Raw genomic sequence first — 23553 nt, forward strand, 5'->3', positions numbered from 1 at the left:
GAGTTCAAATCTGATCTCAGACACTTAACACTTCCTAGCTGTGTGACCCTGGGCAAATCACTTAACCCCAGCCTCAGGGGGGAAAAAAAAAAAAGAAGGCAGAGGATAATTTTATTTTTTTTAGTTTTTCTTTGTTGATTTTAGTGATCTTCAATTTATTAATATTAAGGTACTTGGGATATTGTTACTAAGAATTTTTTTTTCCAATTAGGTATTTTAAAAAATATAATAAAAATTTATTTCCTGTTCTTAGTCTTAGTAATGTATCTACATGTCTTTATAATGGATTATGTAAATCCCTAGATTAATGAGTTTCCCATATAGAATAAAATAGATTATATTTTAACACCTAGGGAAAGGACCCATTGCAAGTAGATCAAAACAGCTTAGGAAATGTCAAGGATAATAGTGACATATGTATTAATGCCAAATGAAAATAGACAGCTGCCAAAGGTAATGCAAGATTAAAATATGAACTCATTAAAAATTTTTTATATAATAGTATGATAGATGATAAGTAGTGTAAAATAGAGAGAAGGAGTAGAGGATAAAATCACTTAAAAATAGGTTTGGTAAGAGATCAAGCTAAACAAAATAATTCCACAGGTATTCAAGGATGAAAAATGGAAGGATTATAAGAAGAAAAATGAAAAAGATTATAATCATTACAGCATATTGTTTTCTCTATCAAAAACAATGGAATTATCATACTTAGGCACCTTGTATCTCCGTTTCAGATGTGTTTATAGAGAAAGTAAAAATATGGAACTGTAGAAAAAAGGGATAGGGAAAAAACAACTTGATTGAACCAAGTGAAGAGAAACTAGAAGAAACACAATTATGAGGGATTGATGTAAAAGATATCTAGAGGACTATAAGATATCAAAGGCATTTTTTAAAATTTCAGATTGTATTAGTCTGAAAAAAATGACTGAAAGAACATCAATAACCTACTCTCCCAACTATACAAAAATCTTCAAGAAAATCATCTTTCTTACAACAAGTAGGGAACAAACAGGCTTTATACCAAGTGATAATAATAAACCATACATATCTTTATCATTTCACAATTAACTGAAAGATAGTTTAAGATTCCATTGTGCTGCTTCTTTGTCGATTATAATTAAAAAAAAATTTGTAGGACAAATATATAGCTTTACATATCTTTTTATAACAAAGTATCTCCTTCATTAGCCAAGATTTTTTTGGAAGGAGTAACAACAGAAAGAACTCTGTTTAGTGCCTGCTAAAAGTATTCATTTCTGTGATGGGGAAAAGATCTAGGACAGTGTTTAGGTTGAAGAAAGATGTTCCTCTTAGAAAATAATATTGTGTTGACTGCTACCCCCCATTATGATGGAGAGCCTCCTAGAAGAGTTTGACCTGTCCATCAACATAGGAAAGACCAAGTAGATGAAAAATATCTATTGCCATTTTCAACATGCATCTGGATGAAAAACCTATCATGTTTCTCCTTTAATGTGTATGTGAAAGAATGCAAATTCGAGTATGTGCCCTTCACTCATTAATGCTCCTAAGTCTCCCAGTCTATCCTTCCAGTGCCATGTAAACTAAGTTAAGTTGGAACTCAAACCTTTATTTTCTCATCATTTGGTGGCTGTGTAAGTAGAGAGAAGAGGTTAGTTAGGAATGCTTATTATGGATCTATAGATTGCAAAATATGGCAACTGAGAGGATATAAGAAGTGAAGGAGAGTGAGTAGTTGATGATTATTTTTAAGTTGTAAACCTAAGAAGAAGAATGAGTTTTTGGGAAAAGATTCTAAATTCTGTTTTGGACATCTTCAATTTGTTTGAAATGCCCAATAGGTAATTGATGATATAGTTCTGGAACTCAGGAGAGAGACTGAAGTTGGAAAGATATAACTGTAAATTATCTGTATTGGGAAGATGATTAAATCAAGGTAGGAAAAGAAAAAAAAAGGGACCCAGGACAAAGTTTGGGAATACCTACAGTTAAGACAAAAAGGACCAGGAGAGGGGAATGATATAAAATTGGGGAAGGAAACAATATTCTGGATAATAGGGTTGTTGATAGCTTAATGGTATGTAAAGGTCTAATGAATTTTTTTTCCTCCAAGAAATTTGGTAATGTTTAAAGCAAGTGAGGTAGGGAATCAATTTAGGAGGAGAAAAGAGAAATAGGGGCAGCTAGGTGGTACAGTGGTTAGAGCACCAGCCCTGAAGTTAGGAGGACCTGAGTTTAAATTTGATCTCAGACACCACTTCCTACCTGTGTGGCAAGTCACTTAAACCCAATTGCCTCAGGGGAAAAAAGTTAGAGAACTAGGAAAGATATTTGTATTGGGTAGGGAAGGCAGCAGCAGAGGCTAAAGAATTGTTGTTGTCTTCCTTAGGAATATGACTGCAGTTCCCCCTCACCCCACCATAGGAATTATAGTTAGGGAGCTATATGCCCTCTAGTTCAATGGCTACAATTACATTAGTCACATTTGGACAGTTTGCTTATTTGGAATGGGAGTTTTTTTTTTTTTTTAATTATATATATATATATTTTTTTATCCCTTGTATTCATTTTTCCAAATTATCCCCCCCTCCCTCTACTCCCTCCCCCCAATGACAGGCAATCCCATACATTTTACATGTGTTACAATATGACCTAGATATAATACATATGTGTAAATAGGAATGGGAGTATTTAAAGTTTTGCTGTTTGTGGAGGCAGGTTGAGTATCCCTAATCTCTTCAGATCCTCAAGAGAAAAAAGTTTAATGCCCCCATACTTTGTCCAGATATATTATGGTTTTATTTTCTAGTCCATATTATGACTTAATTTTGGTAGCATAATTTTTAAGAGTAGCAAGATTTATTCTTTTGTACAGTGTGTGAACATCTTTGAATATAACATTGTACTCTGAAAGCTTCGCCTTATTTGGTGTTTCTCTTTCTCTTGCTAATTGAGATTTTTCAGCATCTAATTTTAGAGCCCTAAAGCGCCATCTGATGGAATTGAAGTGCTGTTTTTCAAAAGCACAATTATGCTATTCTGTTGCAGTTACTTTTTTTTTTTAACCCTTTCCTCTTTTTATAATATAGGAAAGATACAAAATTGTTATTTTTAAATGCATATTTGTGTATGTCTATGTTTATCTTTTTTCTCAGATATTTAAGTTGACAAGTTTTGCTATAAGGTATAAAGTTGAGGATGATTTCTGGGAATATAACAAAATAAGTTTATGTGGGTGGATAGCAAAACTTTTTTGTAACCCTGGCAAAAGTATTTTTCAAAGTTCCAAAAGTATTTGAGTAACAGCCAGAAATTGATTCTGGTGAACCCTAAAAAGGTTAATTAAGGTAGTGACTATTAACTATTCTTTTGAGTAATTATTTTTAAATAATTTGATGTTGTCTTAATAAATCTTAATTTTGATTACCTGATAGTGCCTTTTTTGTAGGACATCATGGTAGAATTTTAAAAGATTTCGTGTTTCTGGATGGTGAATCTCTGCTTTTAAAACAAGAGAAGACATCCCTAGGACTTGAGAAAGCTTGTGCTTTCTTGTGTGTATTCTTGCCATCCATATAGATCACTACTTGTCCATACAAAAGGGGACAGTCTCAATGAGTTAATGACGTAATTTAACACATTTCTTTTGTTTTTGATAGACTAGGGTAATTAGACAGTTACTCTTTTAAAAATGGCTAAATGTCATCAATTTGATTCATATCTGGCTGGAAAATGGAAGTTCAAATCAGACATGAGATGTGTTTTTTTCTGTGAATCTTCTTGTTATGCATTTATTACATAACTTTTGGTCGCAGCAGAAAACATAAAAAGTTTATTATGCAATGTCCTTTGCCTGTTTTGGCAGAATGGCCAAAGCTGTGACGCGCTAACTCCGTATGGCAGGACGAAAACTATATTTCCCGAAGACCAATGCGATGTTTTGACCACCATTTCCGCTTTTCTCGTCTAGGCCTCTTTTTCCTAGCTGGGTCAGGTTTGGGGCTTGGTCGGCGCCTGCGCAGTAACTGTGGCGTACTTTTCCCCTCCCTCCTCTTTTCTCCCTCCCCCTCTCCGAGTGGCTGCGGAAGGCTGCCTTGGTGTCTGGCAGCCGAACCGCAGTTTGTGAAGATTTCTTGTAGGGAGCTGACTGGCCAGACTCAGCGACTGCACTGATGGCATCCGGTTTATACATTCGTTTTAGCTATAAGTAATGGTGGCATAGGTCACCTTAGTCTGGTCCGTATACGCGGGCAAGCAAGTTCCCCTTCTCTTTGGCACCGCCGCTCCTAAGTTCCACATACCCGTTCTGTCATCCTAATAAAGTCCGTGCCAGGAAGCTGTGCTCGAGGAGAACCCCTCCCCCGTCTAGCTTCAAGCACGCTCGGAGGAAGGGTTCGGCCCCCGCTGCCGCAGTGCCGCGTGCTGTCTCCTCACATCCCGGGAACAGCTGGGTCCCGCTGCCGCCGCCGCCGCCGCCGCCGCCGCCGCCGCAGTCTACTATGCAATAACTGCAGCCGAAGCTGCCTCGTAGGTAGCGGCCGCGCCTCCTACCGCCCTGCGGGGGCGGGACAGCGTGGGAGAGCGCTCCCTGGCGGTGGGCCGGGGCCTAGCGTCCCTTGCAGCAGCAGCCGGTGGAGGCGCTGTCCCCCTTCCCTGTGTCGCCGGCGCTCGCCCGCTCGCTCGCTCTATTCTCCCTCCGCTTCAGATTAAAGGGGGGGGAGGGAAAAGAAGGAGCTCAGCCGCCATTTTCTCAGCTCCGCCACCGCCACCGCCACCGCTTGTCGAGGCGGCGGGAGAGGAGAGCTACTCAGCTAACCCTGCTCGCCTTGTTGCAGCTGAGCCGGGGGCGGCCGGAGCGCGCTCCCCCGGCCGGGGAAAAGGTGTTCGGAGGGTGGCGGCCGGGGCAGCGGACTCCGGGCTGCAGACGGCGGCGCTTGTTTGTGCGGGGCGGGGGGGCGGCTTTTCCTTCTCCCCCCGCCCGCCCTTCAGCTCGGGTTGCGGCTTCCAGCCGTGCCCAGGCCACTGCAGAAGCGGACGAAGGCAGGAAAAGGGCTCGAGAAAGACAAGAGAAAGCGGCCGTTCCCTCCTCTACTGCCTTCCCCTCCCCCCCGCGGGGAAAGTCAGGGCGGCTCCGGGCGGCGGCGGAGGAGAGCGGGGGCTGCAGGGGGGGCCCGGGCCGGAGCCGGGGCCGTCTCGCGCTCCCGCTCTCGGCCGCAGCCACGGTTCTTCCGACCCTCCCTGGCGAGGCGAGCGGGGTTGTTTGCAAACTGCGCCCATTTTGTGGGGCTGAATCCGCCCGGGCTACGCTCCTCCATCACGTGGTAGGTGCTGCTGCTGCTCCTCTCCTCCTCCCTGCTGCCCTTTCTCCTTCTCTCCCCCTCTGGCTCCCTTTTCTCCCTCTTTGTTAGTTGTAACTAGAAAGCCAAAGGAGGAAGGGAAAAAACCCATAACTTTAAATGGCCTCCCCGGGGTTCTCCTAGCCGGATCCCGAGGTTGGGAGGCGCCCGCCAGGGCGGGGGTGGGGTGGGGGGTCCTTCTCCACCAGCTGCCACCTCGTTTGCCAGTTTTTCCTTGGCGTTTTATTTAAAAAATACGGGTTTAAGGACATGATTTATTTTATTAAGAACCCACCCGCAAAACTCTGGCTGTCTCCTTGAACTTCTCTTGACTGCAAATGGTCTTTTTCTGCCTCAAACATCCATCTTGCGCGTTTCACGGTTTGTAGCACAACTCTGCTGAAATGATTGTTTCAGTTATTCTCATATTTTTGTTGCCCTTAGTTGCTAACGTGTTCAGAGCTAGCCGTCTCCTGTTGGACATGTTTTCGAGTGATTTTTATTCAAGATTAAGCTAAGCGGGAAGGGAAGCCGTTTTATTTGTTTATACTGAGTTGGAATCTCGCTGCTTTGGATGGGGGGGTGTCTTTTCCAGTTTACTGTGTTTGCTCCACGGTGAATAGTTTGTTTTCCGAAGATTGAACGAATACAGGACTTTTTTAATCATTAAGACAAATCACCTTGACTCTTTCACGAAATAATATCCGAGCCTTATGTGACTTTTCAGAAATCTTCCTTATTGATTGCTTTAGAAGGGGGTGACATGATGGCGCCACTTTAAATTGCACTCTCCTCCGCCCCCCGTTTTTCTCCTCTTTCCTTTTTCCCAAAGATTGCTGGAGCATTTTTTCTTCGGTCTATTTATAACCACGCACTTTACGGTTCTGAATCTTAGTGACCGAGGGGATTGTATTTGGAACCTCGGGGGATCGGGAGATCGGCACCCCGCGGGCCGAAAGTTCCAAAAGAGAAATCTCCTTTACTCTCCCTCCGCCCTTCCCATTCACAATCCTGGTGTTACCGTCTCACTCCATAGTCACGTGGCTGGCAATCTTGGTTTGTTTTTTTTTTTTTTTTTAATTGAGGGGAGTGTTATATTTTCATTGTCATCCAAATGGGGGAAAAAAAACTTGTGGAAAAAAAATAAATATTCTTTACATAGCAAAACGTGCGATATAGACTTACAGATTTTGTTAATGTATGTAATTACAAAATAGTTGTACAGAAAGTAGTAAATGGTAATAAGCTTAGTCTTTATACAGGTTTATGTGTAGCTTCTCCCTCCTCCCAGTTTTTCAGATCTTTTCCTTTATACTAAGGCTTAAATGGGTATGCGTAGTTTTCCTTCTCCCTCCTTTTATGGATATATTCACTTCCTTTTTCTAATAAGTTGTTTAACCATTTTAGAAATTTTCAGATGTCTTCAGATAACTTTATGTTGGCCTATATTATTTCTTTGCAGCAAAATGGACACTTTACAAGCTGCATTAAACTTTAAACATGTAGTGAACCATAGTAGCTGCTTTGCATTTTCTTTAATGGAAACAATTTCTTCCCAGAGCTTCTTCATAAAAATGTTTTGTTTCTTCCTATCTGTTTCTCCTTAAATTTGGGGAAACCCTCATTTTATAAGTTACAGAAAGAGCTTCCTGCTCTTTCTACATAAGTCATTGCATACATTTTCTATTCTGTTGAAGATTCTATGCAAAATCTATATATTCTGTGGACAGAAAAATTCTTTATCAAAGTGAATGGGAAGTATTGAAATCTTAGTCACAACATATGGAATTCTTCCCTTATAACCATTGATAATTTTCACTGGTTTGGACCATTTTGCTAGCAGTTACATCATGTCATGTGACATGCAGTGTGATGTGTATTTCTAAAAATAAGACAAGGTAAAAAAGCTCATCTTAGAACTTCAAAAAAAATTACACCTTATGAAAATGAAATAACTATTCATAGTCATAGCACTTTAATGTACTAGTAAACTAACCCTCTTCTGAGCTCTCCTAGCACTTTGCACTTCTCTTTAGCAGTTATCTTCCTCTACTTCATATTTGTGTGTCTTATCTTATGCTACCGTATTGTAAGCTCCTTAGGGCAAGAACCTGTCTTCTTATTCTTTTTATCTCCTGTGAATCTAGAATATAGCTTTGTTTGTTTAATAAATAAATTTATTTAATAGATTTTTGAAGGTAATTCCACTTAACTTTTTCTGAGGGGAGGAGGGAGTGTTTTAATGTTATGGATGTGGATATATTCTCTAGTTCTGTAGCTGTGATGGCGGCTGTTCAGTGGAATGCTGACATACCCAGTGTCGTTTTATGTGCTTTTAAGTACTCAATATTTATCTCTAGAAGATACACGAGAATAATGAATCAAAGAGAAAATGGGGGGAAATTTGGTTGATTAGCTGGCAATTTAAAAAATGAATTACTTGCCAATTTCTGAGCTGGTGTTTGAAAAGGTAACTTTGTGAGCTGACATAAATCTATGTAAACAATCTGTATATTTGATAGGTTTTTAGAAAAATAAATATTTATGACCTTGTCCAAAAATAGAGAACCTGTGCTCTTTTTCTGTAGGAAGTTGATGTTGAGTCAGAAAACCCAGATTCAAATACAGGTCCTGCTAAATATATATATATATATATATTTTTTTTTTTTTCCCCTGCATGACCTTGGGCAAGTCATGTAACTTTTCTGGGTTTTCATTTTATTATCTGTTAAAAAAAAAAAAAAAAAAAAGAAAATTATGGTACTCAGACTAGGTCATTACCAAAGTCCTTTTTAGCTTAAGGGCCTGTATCATATCAAATTTAGTCTTATTTGTGCCTATGCCTAACTTGTGAATTTGGCTAATTAACTTACTGTTAAATGACTCGGCAAAGTCCCATTATGATATGGTTTGATTTGAGTTACAAGATGAGAAACATCCAATTTATTTACTTAACTTATTTTGTGAAATTGAAGAGGAAGAAAGAAAATTGCTGTGATGCATTCCTTTTTTTCCCTCCCTTGTACAAAGCAAGCACATTGCTGTTTTTTCCTTATCTCTTATACTACTACATTGTTTACTTTGTAATCCTGCTTTTCCCTAGAATATTACTGAATTGGCAAGATATATTTTTTTAATAACATAATGATTAAATGATATAGATTGTAAACATGGTTCATAAAAGTGATAGAAAATAGAGGATATAGAGATACAGGTGGTTGTGCTTGTTTCAAAGATTCTTAGGTATGGATATTATTGGGCACACTTGTGAAAGGTTGATTTTTTAATACTGAAAAAATAACTGAAAATTTTCATTGCAAATTCAAATTTAAATCTATGTTCAATTGTATATCATAGATGGTCTTCCAATTATGATAAAAGACTACCACCAATTTATCCATTTTTAAGAGTTTGGAAAAGTTCATTTGTTTTTATTTTGTTATTCTGTTTTTATTCTATTCCTTGTGAGTCTCAGTGGGGATTTTTTATCTACAGTAAGGAAACAGACCATAGTCTCATATCATCATGGATGTCCTCCAGTTGTATGTTATAGCTTCCTCCAAACCTCCTCTTCCAAACTTTACTACCTTCTCTTTCACTCCTTATAGCCAAGTTATTGATTTTATCCTTACAATTTTTCCTATGGTTATTGTATACATACATAAAATATACATCAGTTTTTCAGATCCTTACCACCTCTTACCTGTATTGCAGTAGCTTTATAGTTATTCTTGTTTTGAATTTCTTTATAGTCTTATTTTTCACATGGCTGCCAGTTTGATTATTCCTAAAGCATAAATCTTACAATGTCATTCCAAAACAAACCGTTTTGACTTTTAAGTTCTTTCAGAATTTAATTTGAACCTACTTTTCCAGGCTTATTACACATCACTTTTTCCTTTACTTCAAATATTGTATGGTCCAGCCCAACTGACTTACTTGCTTTTCCTCATTTAGGACATTCCACTCCTGTCTCCATGCCTTTCCCCAGTCTTGCCCCATACTTGGAATGCTCTTCAGGTGAATAACAGTTCCAAACCATTGCTTTCTTTGAAGACAACCCAAGTACCACTTTCTTTAGCTTTTCACTTCCTTCACATTACATTGTATCTACTTTGTATTTTGTGCATGTTGCCCCCCTTAGAATGGGTCAATTCACTTTTGTCCTTGGCACATAATAAAAGGATGTTGGTTGATTAAAACTATCTCCTGACCAGTCTTTGGATAAGAGATTAAATCAAATTTAAACATGTGATTTTAGTGCCATAGAAAATATCCTTTCTAAGTTAACGTTGGGTTATTTTTGAGAATCTAAAGTAACTTTGTTGCCGCCTTTGTCTTTCCTTTGTGTTTTCAGGTAATTTGATTGGTCAAAATGGTTATAATCCATGAGAACAAATTTTCATATTGGAATGTCCCTTTCTGTTTAATTTTACTTAGGATTACTACACAGATTACTAGAGTGAAAAATGCCTTAGACCTTTTTAGAATGCCTCAGTGTCAACTGTATAAGGCTTTAAGCATTTCTCATTTCCACCAAAAATCATTTTAGCAGCTATTTGGATTTCTTTTTAAGACTATCACAGTGTGCTCTTCATTACTAAGGAAAAAAACTAATGATAATAACATAATAAATTATTCTTTGAACATTATGAAATCTGCTGTAGACATATAAAACTATACTTTTCCATCATTATCTGTACATCTGTTTTTAGTGAACAATATCAATGAAAAACTAAGATGTAACAAGTCATAAGTTGTTACCCAGATGAGTGTAATCTTGAATTTAGATTAAAAAAAAAAAAAAGATGGAATATTCATGTCATACCAGAAGCCTTTGACTTCTGAAGACCACCAATGGACTTAAATAATTATCACACTATGCTACTTGTGGAAAGAAGTATGGAATTATGGAGGGAGAAAAAAAGTTCCACAGAAAAATTTATATGTGGTTGAAACTGATAAGCGTATTATTAGCAATCATGTGCCTGACTTTTAGGATGGTGTGTGAAAAGTTTTTTAGAAGATAGGAAGGAACTAAATCATTTGAGTGACTTGAATTAAAAACAAAACAAAGCTCTCCTTCCAAAAAAAGCTGAAATAAGCATGTTTCTGAAGTTCCCTTTTCAATAGCTTAATTCTTGTCCTTTTGGAAATACAGGGAAAATCTAAAGATTAGGATTTGAGGAAACCCAAGCTCTCTGGGCTTTTATGACCTATGCAATAGTGAACACACCTTGGCTTATTCTCATAGGTTTAAAAGAAAGAAAAAAAAAAGAACTTAGTTTAAAGATAAATATATGAAAGGTGTCATTGAAAATTCTGAACTTTGATATTTTGACTCTGGTATGTGTCTTGTTTTTCCAAGATTTTTTCCAGATTTCCAGGAGTTTTTAACTTGTGTCACATTTGGAGACAAACCTTTAAGATCAAGAAGTGTCTAGTTTTGTTTGCTCTCACTGTTTTTTGTTAATTTAGCTTCAAACTAGTTTTGCTGCAATTAGAAAGTTTCAAGTTTGAGAAAAGAACAGGTGAAGGAAATTCAGCCTATTGACAAATTTTACTGAAAACTGGGTTCTTGTGTGGTTTTGGACTACTGATTTTATTATAAATTTTCAGTATTAGAAATTCTGATGATTGTACTTGGAAACATTGACTTGAGTGGCATCGTAATTTCTTAGTTACATTTACCTTTTGAAAGGAGCACTGTATAGTTCCACTAGTTAAGTTGCCTTAGATATAAACAGTATAATCTAACTGATAATAGAGCCTCCTCTGAACCAGAAGTTATTTAATGCTGGTTATCTAAGTTCTTCCTGTTGATGCTTGTTATGTGGATTTTTGTCTGTTCATTAGCACTTCCACCAGAGGGTGTGAAGGAAAAGGTGAGCTATTTAACTGTTGCAGCTTGTTATTGTTAGCTCCTTTATTTAAAAGAAAGTTTCTTTAGGGAGTTGTTTGAAACTGGTCATTAAAGTGAAGTTTTGGATTACATATATGGATTTTGTTATTCCTTGTTAACTTTACTTCCTATTACCATGGAGTAAAGGAGTTTGTTTTAAAGTGCCAAAGCTGGACCTTAGTGTATGAAGTACTAACTTGTTGACTTTTTGAAATTATAGATTTGGAACTTTTTTCTCCTCTCTTCCTTTTTTATGTTGAGAAAAAAATATCAATGATAATTTTAACTATGAAGTCTGAAATGCAAATATTTCTGGATGATAATAATTGGTAGGGTAAACTCAGAGAAGATTAGATGAAGTTTTAATGAGGTCTTGAAATATGGTAAAGAATTTTAAGAACATTTTCTTCTTTATAGAGGATTTTTAAAAATCTTCCAAGATAGTCAAGCAAACTTATATGAGATAAAAATTAAATGAATTTGATCTTAATGGTTTGAGATAATGATGGGCCTAAACTTTCCTGTATTAAATAAGCTTTAGAAGTAACCCATAAGAAACCCATAGTAAAAACAAAAATTTTTTGGAGTCAGTTGAGATTAAATTACTTGTCCAAAGTTAAACAATAAAGTGTTGGAGGTTGGGCTTAAAATCCACTCTTCCTGATTCTAGTACCAGTACTCTATTATCTATTGTACCACTTACCTTGAGCCAAATGCTTTAAAAATTAGTGTTGCTTTGACAAAGATATAGGTACCTTGGTCCTGTAAAGCTTAGAACATAATGATAAGTCAAGTTTATATTTCTTAAATCTGTGTTTAAGGTTTGCAAGAGTTTGGTTCCTAGAAGCAACCACTGTTGTGTATGGTAGACATGATTGTTTCCATTTCAGAGATAAGAAAATAGATTTAGAGGTTAAGTGAACATAGAGCTATGTATGTCAACAAGATTTTATAAGAGCATTGTTCTAGAACTTCTCAAAGGGAATTCATAAGCAATCTTTTCCACTATTTTCTCCTTCCCCAGGACCTCAAATTCATTTTAGATATGGAGAAACAAGTGCCAGAGATGAGATTCAAACCTAGCTGTCCACAACATTCCCGAGTGAGGTGGAAGAAATATTTGACATGTAAATAAAATGCAATAAAACAAATAACAGCATTTTAAAAACTATAGTCTGTGTGTGCCCACAGGGATCTTTAGGTATGATTTAGTGATATTTCTTTCTCTCTTCTTTTCTATTTGAATTTGACACCACTGTACTACATCATTTAACCATGTTTTATTTGGTATTTGGCTCATCATTTCATGCTTAAATTATTCCAGTCACCTAACTGGCTAGTAATTCTGACTTCAATCTTTACTTTCTAATCCATCATGGGCATTTTAATTTATTAAAACCATATTTGATATTTATAGTTTTTTTTTTAAAAACATTGACTTCCTGTTGGATAAATTCCAATTAATTTGGTCAAGTGTTAACAAGGATTTCTATATTTCTATATACTTCTTTTAGACTTTTTTATGCTTTTTTTTCTAGTTATGTCTTAGTCATATAATTCTTGTTTGGAAAATCCATATTTGTTCCATTGCAGTTAATGTATTAGGGAACAGTTTGAACACAACATGGAATTTTTGTTTATGTGCAAATTTCGTCATTAAGGAAATGCGTGGGCTTGCATGGTAGTGGTAGTGCTGGGATGACCTTTGGATGGAGGTGAGGGCCTGGAGAAGCAGATGTTCATAGCAGGGAAGGAAAACAAGGAAACTTTTCTTTCCCCAACTTGCCTCTTCACGTAGACAGTGATCTGCTGTTTTTGACTCCTTGATACCTTGAGGAAAACTGCTGGAGATGGTTGGGGCATGTGGTCTCACTGGAAAGGTGAGTGGGAGGGGAATCTTCCTGGAGCACCTCATGAAAGGAAGGAAATTTCTAGGTCTATTTGAAAGATAATTTTGATAGCAATATGAAGGACAGATTTGAGAAGGTAGAATGTAGAAGTTTGAAAATCTGTTACTTTATTTTAATAGTCCAAGCAAATGATAAGGAAAACCTAGGGTGATGGTATTGGAAGTAGGTGAAATCAATAATAGGACTTTATTAATTGATTGGGAAATTAGGGATAGTGAAATGTTGACGAAAATCCTAAGACATACATAAAGCAAGTGGGGTGAAAGATGGAGTCTCAGAGAAATGGAGAAAAATAGGAAAAACAGTTTTAAAGGAAGAGATAAATAGTATCTCTCTGAGATTTGCAGGTCATCTAATGGAGGAAGCCAGGAAATTTAATATAGTGTGGCCAGCTTTGTACTACATAATGTTATGGAAATAAATATATACAAAGTATAGCTTTTACTTAAAAGAAACTTACAGTGACAGTCAGAATTCATATTTATAGAACTTTTAATGCCTCCTTAACACAGTTGTAAGGTAGTGCATTTTGCAGATGAAGAAACTGAAACTTAGGTTAAATGCTTTGTCCTAAGTTTAGTGTATATTAGAGGCAAAATTTGAATCCATCTTCCTCCTAACTGAAGTGTGAAACTCTGCAGTCTTCACACTACCTAAATTGAATTTGAAGGAAAATTAGACAACCATCTTTGGGACACTAATGATGTCACATAAGCATGCTTTATTTTAGAGCTGTAGTTTTCAAAGTGAGATGTACAAGTAGGGTGTGTGAAGAGAATTATTAGAATTGAAAGCAGTGCAATTTTTGAAAATACCCCTAGTCTCTGCTTTTCTCCTGCCTTGATCAGGAGGAAATACTGTTGGAAAGCTAGCTGTATTTTTGTTCTTTAGAGAATTATTTTCTTTTTCCAGTTCAGAAATCCTATTTTCTTGAGACTTTTTATCTTTTCCAATTCAGAAATCCTTTCTTGAGAATTTTTTATCTTTTCCAATTCAGAAATCCTATTTTCTTGAGATTTTTTTTATCTTTTCCAATTCAGAAATCCTACTTTCCTGTGATTTTTTTTTAAACCTTTTCTAATTTACAAATTTTTTTTCCCTGCATCTCCTGTGAATTCTTTATTTTTTCCAACTCCAATTTCAGAATGTTATTCTCTATCATAGCTTCTCTTTCCTTTCCCCATTTTATGTATTTTTGTTCTTTAGAAAAATGGGCAGTCCCTTACCTAACCTGAGTTCCACTTGTCTTTCCTTTAATGTTTCAGCAGCTCTAGTAGCTCAAACTCAAGTTTCCTTGAACTGGTTAAAAAAAAGTGTTTTTTTGTTTTTGTTTTTTTAGGGGTTTGATTTGGTTTGAAACTGCATATAAATAAGTAAAAGGTGTCAGCACACCCTGATTGAGAAATCAAAGTTCTAGTCCCTAATTATTTAAAAAAATATTTTGTGGATATTATATATCATATATATATATATGTACTTTTGGACAGATAACATGGTTCAGAGAGTAGAGAGCTTCAGGCTTGAAGTAAGGAAGATTTAACTTTCTGAGTTCAAATCTGGCTTTAGAAACTTAACTAGCTATATATCCCTGGGTAAGTCACTTAACCTTATTTGCTTCAATTCTAAATCAGTGAAATGAGCTCGATAAGGAAGTGGCAAGCTACTGTTAGTTTCTTTGCCAAGAAAACTCCAAATGGGGTCACAAAGAGTGAAACATGGCTAAAACAACTGAACATAATAGTTACAAACATAAATCTCTTTTGGGAACATATGTGTTAACAGAATTTTAGTGAGGGGGGGTCCATAATCAAGTTTGTAGGTTACTGTTTTAGAAAAGGAAAGGAGAGGAAGGTATATTCTCTTGTGGAATAGCTAGGATTTGAAGAAGCAGTTTGGTGCACTGGTCTTTGGACCAGATAGATGATCTGGTGCGAGTCACTTAACCTCAGCATTTTACAGTTCTCAATGTTTTAAGTTGTAGAAAAATACTGATCTACATTAAAGGAAGTTTCCTCATATCAGTGAAATTACACATCCAATTCCTGTCCCTGTCCCTTAAAGGAATGTGACTGAAGTAAAAGGGGATGGCAAAGGCTTAGAAAGTTATTTATCCAATATGTTTTGGGTTCATTTAATAGTTTATCTAGTTTGAATAGAAGTTGTAGTTTGAGAAATGGAAAGAAAATGCTAGGCAGATAGAATAGATTGAATTTACAGCTTTTAATCTAATGATGTTGACCAGGGGAATATTTTTTGTTTGTTTGTTTTGATTGTTTTTAAGTAATAGACTAGATGGTCAGGAAAAAATATATTGGTTTGGGGGCAAACATTAATTTTTGACATCTAGGAGTAGTATACTATGGGAAATAGGCAGGTGGTCAGGCCCCACTAATTTTTTGTGCTAGCTAATTAAATTTGTTAAAAAAAAAAAAAAATAGGGAGAAGTGCTGATCTTTGGGATCTAATACCTATGAAGTAGGCCTGGAAGGAGCCCTTACCAGGCATTTAACTTTAAGTATGATGGGTGAAAAAAAGTCTTTGAGGAAAATTATTTGAGTATCAAAATGAAGATGGATTAGTTGAGGGTTAAGACTAGAAAAAGAGACACTTAGCAGTAGTAATCTTAGATATATGTAGTAATGAGAGCCCAGATTACAGTTTTAACAGTGAGGAAATGAATATCCAACTCCGACTAAATTATATTCATGCCTTCTGTCTTTATACCAGTCATTTCTGGGAAAAAGCATTTTTCCTCTCCCCCTCTACCTCACTTCCCTTTTTTCATTTCTATATAGACAAATAATGAAGCTAAATATATGGCAATAATTGCTAACACTGATCAAGTAGTAGAATTCCCTTTGTATCTCCTGTCTCTGCCAGGAGGAAGATACTTTTTATTATCTGTTCTCCAGGATGGATGGACGGGACACACACCCTCTCTCTCTGTCTCTGTGTCTTGTCTATCTTCCTTCCTCCCTCCTTCCCTCTTCCTCTCCTCCCCTTCTTGGATTAGTTATTTATACCACAAAATGCTATGAATATTTTAGTATAAGTTCTTTAACTTCCTTACATTCAAATGCTAGGATAGTTGAATCATTTTTCTTGTATAATTCCAAATTGATTCCTAGAATGGTTGGATCAATTGGCATTTCCCAATCAAAAAAGAGTCCTTTTCTAATGATCTATGGTCTTAGATTTATCAAACACTGAAATGTTACTTTTTGGTAATTATTTCCTGCTTATTTGGTTAATTATAATGGCTTTCTTTTCTTTTTTCTGTCTTTTCTTTTTCTTTTTAATCAGAAACAACTAATTTTGATGAATTTCCAGGACTGGTATTAAATTCCCTCCAAATGAATTTTTTGGGGATGTCATTCTCTAAAATAATTACATTGTTCATTTTATTTGTTGCACCTTATATTTCTTCGAATTTCATTTAGTGTCTTAACAAAGTTCTTTGCCTTATTGCCATAGCTTCAGGACCTTGTTACTTCTTTTAATTAAAAAGTGTTGCTATCTTTTGTTTTTACATTACATTTATTTTTGTGTATGTCATTCTTTCCTCTCTGTACAGCAATCTATTCCCCTGTTACAAGTGATTAAAAAAAGAGAAGAAGAAAAACATTTGAGGAAAAATAATCAAATATATCAGCATATATTATATTCCATACCTGTTGCCCTTTTTTTTTGTATTACTGCACTCATCCAAATCAACGTCTGCTTCTTTCCCTTACCCCTAAATTCATTTAATACTTTGATGGCAGATTTTATTTATTTATATATATGTATATATAATTTTCATAAACCCCATTGTTTATAGTGACCCTCAAAATATATTCACTGCTTCTTTATCAGATATAAAGTATTAGGGTCAGAGAGTTGGGAAGCTTAGAGGCTCTGTCCAGGTTTTTTTCTTGAATAAAAAGAATCCCTTCTACAGCACCCTAGAGAATTGGTTATCCACTCTTCCTACAGTCCTCTAGAGGGAACCCACGACCTCTTGAGGCAGCCCATTTTACCAAAGGGCCTATTAACAAAGCACCTGTTTTCTGAAAACCGACAAGGCATCCTTTTGGTCAGTTTTCTCGTTTTCTCATCTATAAAATAAAATTTATTGCCAAATTGCCTTTTCTAGGTAAAAAATGAAATTGAAATATGAATTATGGTTTTCAAAATTTTTTCTAAATTCTCTGTTATAAAACAATAAATTTCCCCCCTGTAATGCAGTGTGTATGGAAGATGCTTAAATTGTCTTATAATGGTTTTATTATTTAAAAAAAAAAAAGTATACTTTTCTGTTTCATCTTAGTATGGGCCTTTGAAGGTTTGGTCAGTGCCGCAAACATTCTGGCAGGTCTTATGCAATTGAAAAATCTTTAAAGTATTGCCCTGGTAATGGACTACTCATGTCTCCTGTTTTAGTAATAGCCTAGTAAATTTGGATAGATGGTTTATGTGCCATTTAGTGCCATGGAATCATAGAAAGACCTTAGAGAACATCTAGTCTAGCCCACCCATTTTATGGATGAAGAAAGTGGTAAATTTCAGAATCATTATTTGACTAGTTCCTCAAATATGAAACTTTGTGTTCACATATATCATATTACCTCACTCTTTTACCTGGCCTTGTCTCAGTTTTCTAATTTTTTCTAATTTTCTGTTTTACTAATTTTTTATTAAATTTACTAATTTTACTAATTTTCTATTTTCTATTTATTTACTGCTTTACTACATGTTTCCTTTACTCCAGCCTTGTACTTTTTTGCTCCTATGTGTTGTTGTGCTGATTCTTCTACTTAGAATATACCATCCCTCATTTCTGCCAGGTGAAATTCTACTTACTCTCTCTCTTTTTTTTTTTTTCCCCTGAGGCTGGGGTTAAGTGACTTGCCCAGGGTCACACAGCTAGGAAGTGTTAAGTGTCTGAGACCAGATTTGAACTCTAGTCCTCCTGAATTCAGGGCTGGTGCTCTATCCACTGCGCCACCTAGCTGCCCCCAATTCTACCTATTCTCAAACTCATGTGCTATTCCTATGCTTTTTTTCTCTCAATTCAAAGTAATCTCTTTCTCTGAACTTCCTTCTCTGAACTTTTCTTTGCTCATATCTCATAAAATTAATTACATGTTTTGTGGTACTGTTTCCATTTTCTCTTTCCCATCTTCCCTTTTCTCCAACCTCCTTATAATATATAATAAAAATTTATTTAACCTCCCACCCTAGAGTAGGAAATATTGAATAGAAATTAAAATGTAATTAAATTAAATAGACATATTAAAACTTACTCATGTCACACATCCTCAGAGCCATCAGTCCAATGCTTTTTAATCTACACTGTAATCTGTACTTTGCTGTTTAGTTGTGACTGTTGTTCCTAGTAATGGTATGGTATGATATGGTATAGTATGGTGTATGGTATGGTATGGTGGAAGTACTTGTCTAAATACATTCCTAAGTCTTTCCCTGTGGGACATTAGAGCTTTTGACCCTATTTTACTAGGTACAAGAGAGATAGGTTTATCCCTTCAATCCCTGATCCTTGTCTTGGAAACTTTTTGGCTGAGAAATAAAAGCTAGTTTTCTGTAGAGCTTGGTTCTTAACCTTTTTTCCTTTGACACTACGTACAGACTACTTTCTTCAGAGTAATAGTTTTAAATGCATAAAATAAAAAACAATAGTTATAAAGGAAATTATTTTGAAATACCATTATCAAAATATTTTTAAAAATAGGCTCTGGGTATAGTGATAGATACTTGGTATGCTTTATCACTGGATTTTTTTTTTTGGCTTTCAGGAAGGAGAGAATCTATGTGTCCATGCAGCTTATGCTTTTACTTCTAGTTGTACTTGTGATAGGTATTAGATGTCTGGTAAAAATATGGTCATGAAATTATTTTTCCCCTTGTTGAGGCATCCTATTTAAGGTAGCAATTATTATAATGAGGATTAATAAACTAATATAAATAACAATTTTCAGTCTTTACAATAATTTTTTAAAAGCCTTTTATTTTCAAAGCATGCATAGTTTTCAACATTCACCCTTGCAAAACTTTGTGTTCCAAATTTTTTTTCTCTCTCTTCCCTCCATGCCGTCACCTAGACAGCAAGTAATTCATTATGTGTTAACCATGTGCAGTTCTTCTATTTCTACAATTATCATGCTGCCCAAGAAAAATCAGATCAAAAGGGGGAAAAAATTGGAAAACAAAATGCAAACAATAAAGATGAAAATACTATGTTGGAAACCATACTCAGTCCCCTTTCTCTGGGTGCAAATGGCTCTCTCCATCACAAGACCATTGGAAATGCCTTGAATCCCCTTGTATATGAATGTTATGGCATATTATTATTGTTCTGTAAGAAACAACCAGCAGGATGATTTCAGAGAGGCCTGGAGAGACATGAACCGATGCTAAGTGAAATGAGCAGAACCAGATCATTATACATGGCAACAATAAGACTATATAATGATCAATTCTGATGGACATGGCTCTCTTCAACAAAGAGATGATTAAAACTAGTTCCAATTGTTCAGTGATGAAGAGAGCCATCTGTACCCAGAGAGAAGACTGTGGGAACTGAGTGTGGACCACAACATAGCATTCTCACTCTCTCTATTGTTTGCTTGCATTTTATTTTCTTTCGCATTTTTTTTCCTTCTTGATCTTATTTTTCTTGTGCATCAAGATAACGGTATAAATATGTACACATATGATGGATTTAACATACATTTTGACATACTTAACATGTATTAGATTACCTGCCATTTAGGGGAGGGGGTGGAGGGAAGGAGGGGAAAATTTGGAACAGAAGGTTTTGCAAGGTCAATGTTGAAAATTTGGCTATGTGTATGCTTTGTAAATAAAAAGCTTTAAAGTTTAAAAAAAGAAAGAAAGAAAGAAAAGAACCATGTTCATCAGAATTGGTTGTCTTATAATTTTCTTGTTGTGTACAGTGACCTCTTGGTTCAATTCACTTCACTTAGCATCAGTTCATCTTACAAGAATATTTTTACAAGATTCATTTTGATAGTTCATTAGCCTACTCTGAAAGTTGTTGAAAGGATTTTTTTATGTGAAGATAAGATGGACAGCTAGGTGGCACAGTGAATGGAATGCCAGGCCTAAAGTCAGGAAAGCGTTCTCTGAGCTCAAACTTGGTCTCTGACACATGTGCCTGGGCAAGCCACTTTACCCTATTTGCTTCAGTTTCCTCCTCGGTAAAATGAGCTGAAAAAGGAGATGGCAAACCACTAAAGTATCTTTGCTAAGAAAGCCCCAAATGTGGACTCATTAGGAGTCAGACATGTCTGAAATGATTCAATAGCAACAAGAAAAGATGGCTTATAATGATTCAATATTTTCCCTAGATTGTGTAAATTTGAGAATGTACATTTAGAGCTGATATTACTGTAATCTCCATTTAACTGTTGTGAAAATGAAGCAATTTTGTAGTGGCTAGAAACTGGAAAATGAATGGATGCCCATCAATTGGAGAATGGTTGGGTAAATTATGGTATATGAATGTTATGGAATATTATTGCTCTGTAAGAAATAACCAGCAGGATGAATACAGAGAGGCTTGGAGAGACTTACATCATCTGATGCTGAGTGAAAAGAGCAGTAGCAGTACCAGGAGATCACTATACACTTCAACAACGATATTGTATGAAGATATTTTCTTTTCTTTTTCTTTTTTTTTTTTTTTTAAATTCAGTTCCAGTTGATCAATGATGGACAGAAACAGCTACACCCAGAGAAGGAACACTGGGAAAGGAGTGTAAAATGTTTGCACTATTGTCTTTCTGCCCAGGTTACTTATAACTTCGGAATTCAATTCTTACTGTGCAACAAGAGATTTGGTTTTACATACATATATTGTATCTAGGATATACTGTAACACATTTAATATATATGGGATTGCCTGTCATCTAGGGGAGGAAGGGGAAAATTTGGAAAAGTGAATACAAGGGATAATGTTGTAAAAAAAAAAATTACCCATTCATATGTACTGTCAAAAAATTTATAATTATAAAATTAATAAATTATTTAAAAATATAAAGAAAATGAAGCAAAGTTAATATAGGGAATTAAACTTTTGACTTCTTAACCTGTGCAGGTTGGCATTTTGTAGTTTTTAGTCTTACGTTTGTTTTTGGAGCATAAGCAGTACAGTGACTTAACTCAAATCACATAGTCTTCAGGACTGAAATGGGGTATAGATTTGTCTTGGTTTCAAGGCTGGCTTTCTATTTGCTACTATATCATATTGACTCTAATGATAAAATTATATAAAGTGAGGGATTAATAAACTGTCATGGATAGAGTACATATTTAAAGTTTTGCTTGACTTCTTTTGAATTTGTTGGCTGCTTTTTTTCCTCTAAGCAGACTTAGTTGTATAGGAGGCAGTGGCTATCTCCCTGATCATATCATTCATTCAACATTTATTAAAATGCCTGTTTGATGTAGGCATTGGGGGTAATTAATGAATTTCTGGTGTTGGTACTCCCCCCACCCCCCAGTCATTCAGCAAACATCTATTAAGTGCCTAATGAATGCTAGGCAATTTGCTAGATCATGGAGGTACAAAGGCAAACAAGGAAACAATATGTGTCCTCTAACACATTCTTTTTGGGGTTAAACATGTACATATATCATTATATGACAATTTTAAAAAGGTAATTAAAGGCTGGAGATATCAGAAAGACTTCATGTGGAAGGTGGTGCTTTGCTTGAACTGAGATTTGAAGGGAATAATAGATACCAAAGGATAGGCATTCTAGGCATGAGGGCAACTAGTAAAAAGTCATGTAGCCTAGAAGTGGAGTGCTGTATATGAGGGAACAAGACAGCTGGACTAAATTATGGGAATTGTGTAACAGGATTGGAAAGGCAGGTTGGGACATGGTTGTGAAGGATTTCAAAAGGCAAACATTTATATGTGATTTAAAGGCAATAGAAAGCCTATGACACTTACTGATTAGGGAAGTGATATGATCAGACCTATCCTAGAAAAATTGTTTTGGCTTTTATGTAGAAGCTGGATTGAAGTGAAGAGAAGACTTGGAAGGGAGTGAGACTAGTTAGAAGGATATTGTAGTAATCCTAATCCTGCCAAAAGGTGATTGAGAGTACCTAAACTAGGGAAATATGATGATAAAAGATTTGAGAAATACTGATAGAATTGATAAAATTTAGAGACTGTATTGTGGGTGAAGGAAAGTCAATATTAGAGAATATATATCTATATCTGTGTATCTATCTGAAATTGTGAACCTGGATGATAGATTTTGAAATGGAGTTTTGGGAGAAAGACAGCTTTGAAATATGTTGAATTAATGATGCTTGGGGGCATTCAATAGGTGATAGAGAGTGACTATTGAATCTGCAGACATGAAAAAGTATAGACATTCAGAAATGCTTAAAATACATGTATAGTATGAATCCAGTTTTATAATAAGGTAATGTAAGCAAAGTAAAAAATTCAGACTTTTCTTTGTATGAAGAAAGGGTCAAAATTAAAAAAAATTTTTTTCTTGGGTGTTGGGGTTACTGTGCCCCCAACTCCCTTGATGTGGAAGGGATATAGGTTTATATAGTGCTTTAAGTAGAGCATAGTATATTCTCATATTTGAATCTTAAAGCAACCCTGGGAAGTAGATGTTATTATTGTTTCCATTTTACAGAGGGAGGATATTGGAATAGAGAGGTCTTAATTCAGCGTTGAAATTCATATTCTTCATTGAGTGTAGAAGCAGATACATGGCATAATGGATATAATGTAGGATCTAGAGTCAGTAAGTCCTGAGTTCTAATTGAATCTTAGACATTTAATAGATGTGTGATCCTGGCAAATTAGCATCTGTTTGTTTCAGATTCCTCATGTAAAATGTGGAAAATATAGTATCTTTTAAAATATTCTGTTCTCTAAATTGTAATCTCTTAAATTGTCTGGGAGCAGGTCCCCTGGGAAGCTTCTGGAGCCAGCCTTAGTTTCAGTTCAGTTCAATAGTCCCAAATGCAGCTAGGAATTAAAGTGCAATTCCTTTATTGTCTATTCCAAAATCTTATCTCCTTCACTTGGGGCTCGGCTAGTTTTCTGGAAGCCTTCCTCTCTCCTTGGTTCCCAAGAGCTGTTGTCTAAATGTCTCCAGCCAGCACAAAGGTGGAAATGGGAAGGAATCTTGACTCTGAATCTCCTGAGGTTCCCTTGAAGTTCTTCTGAAGTCCTCAGAGCTTCTTGATTATATGTCCCACACTGAGTATACACCAATCATTATATCTCGAGGAAACCATTATTTGTTGTAGGATTAAATCAATGCTAAATTAGATTTAATCACTGTCTCTTCAATTCCTCTCAGTACCTTCTTTCAAGTTCTGGCCCATGACATCTCCTAGTAGGGTCAGATCAGTC

At 35.9% G+C, this 23553-nt stretch overlaps 1 protein-coding gene across 7 annotated transcripts in view; it reads left to right on the plus strand.

Moving 5' to 3' along the window:
• Positions 1–23553, plus strand: part of KANSL1 (KAT8 regulatory NSL complex subunit 1) — a 185133-nt gene that overhangs the window by 13931 nt on the left and 147649 nt on the right. The window contains exon 1 of one of the 7 annotated variants that reach the window (XM_074260974.1): positions 4628–5309. The exons of 4 other annotated variants lie outside the window; for them this stretch is intronic. The gene's annotated coding sequence lies outside the window, so the exon portion shown is untranslated. Of the gene's footprint in view, positions 1–4627; positions 5310–23553 lie in introns of those variants that run through there. 2 more of the 7 variants (XM_074260973.1, XM_074260968.1) reach the window with 2 other exon arrangements.

This window comes from Sminthopsis crassicaudata, chromosome 4 (genome assembly GCF_048593235.1).
Source record: "Sminthopsis crassicaudata isolate SCR6 chromosome 4, ASM4859323v1, whole genome shotgun sequence".
Classification (NCBI taxonomy): domain Eukaryota; kingdom Metazoa; phylum Chordata; class Mammalia; order Dasyuromorphia; family Dasyuridae; genus Sminthopsis; species Sminthopsis crassicaudata.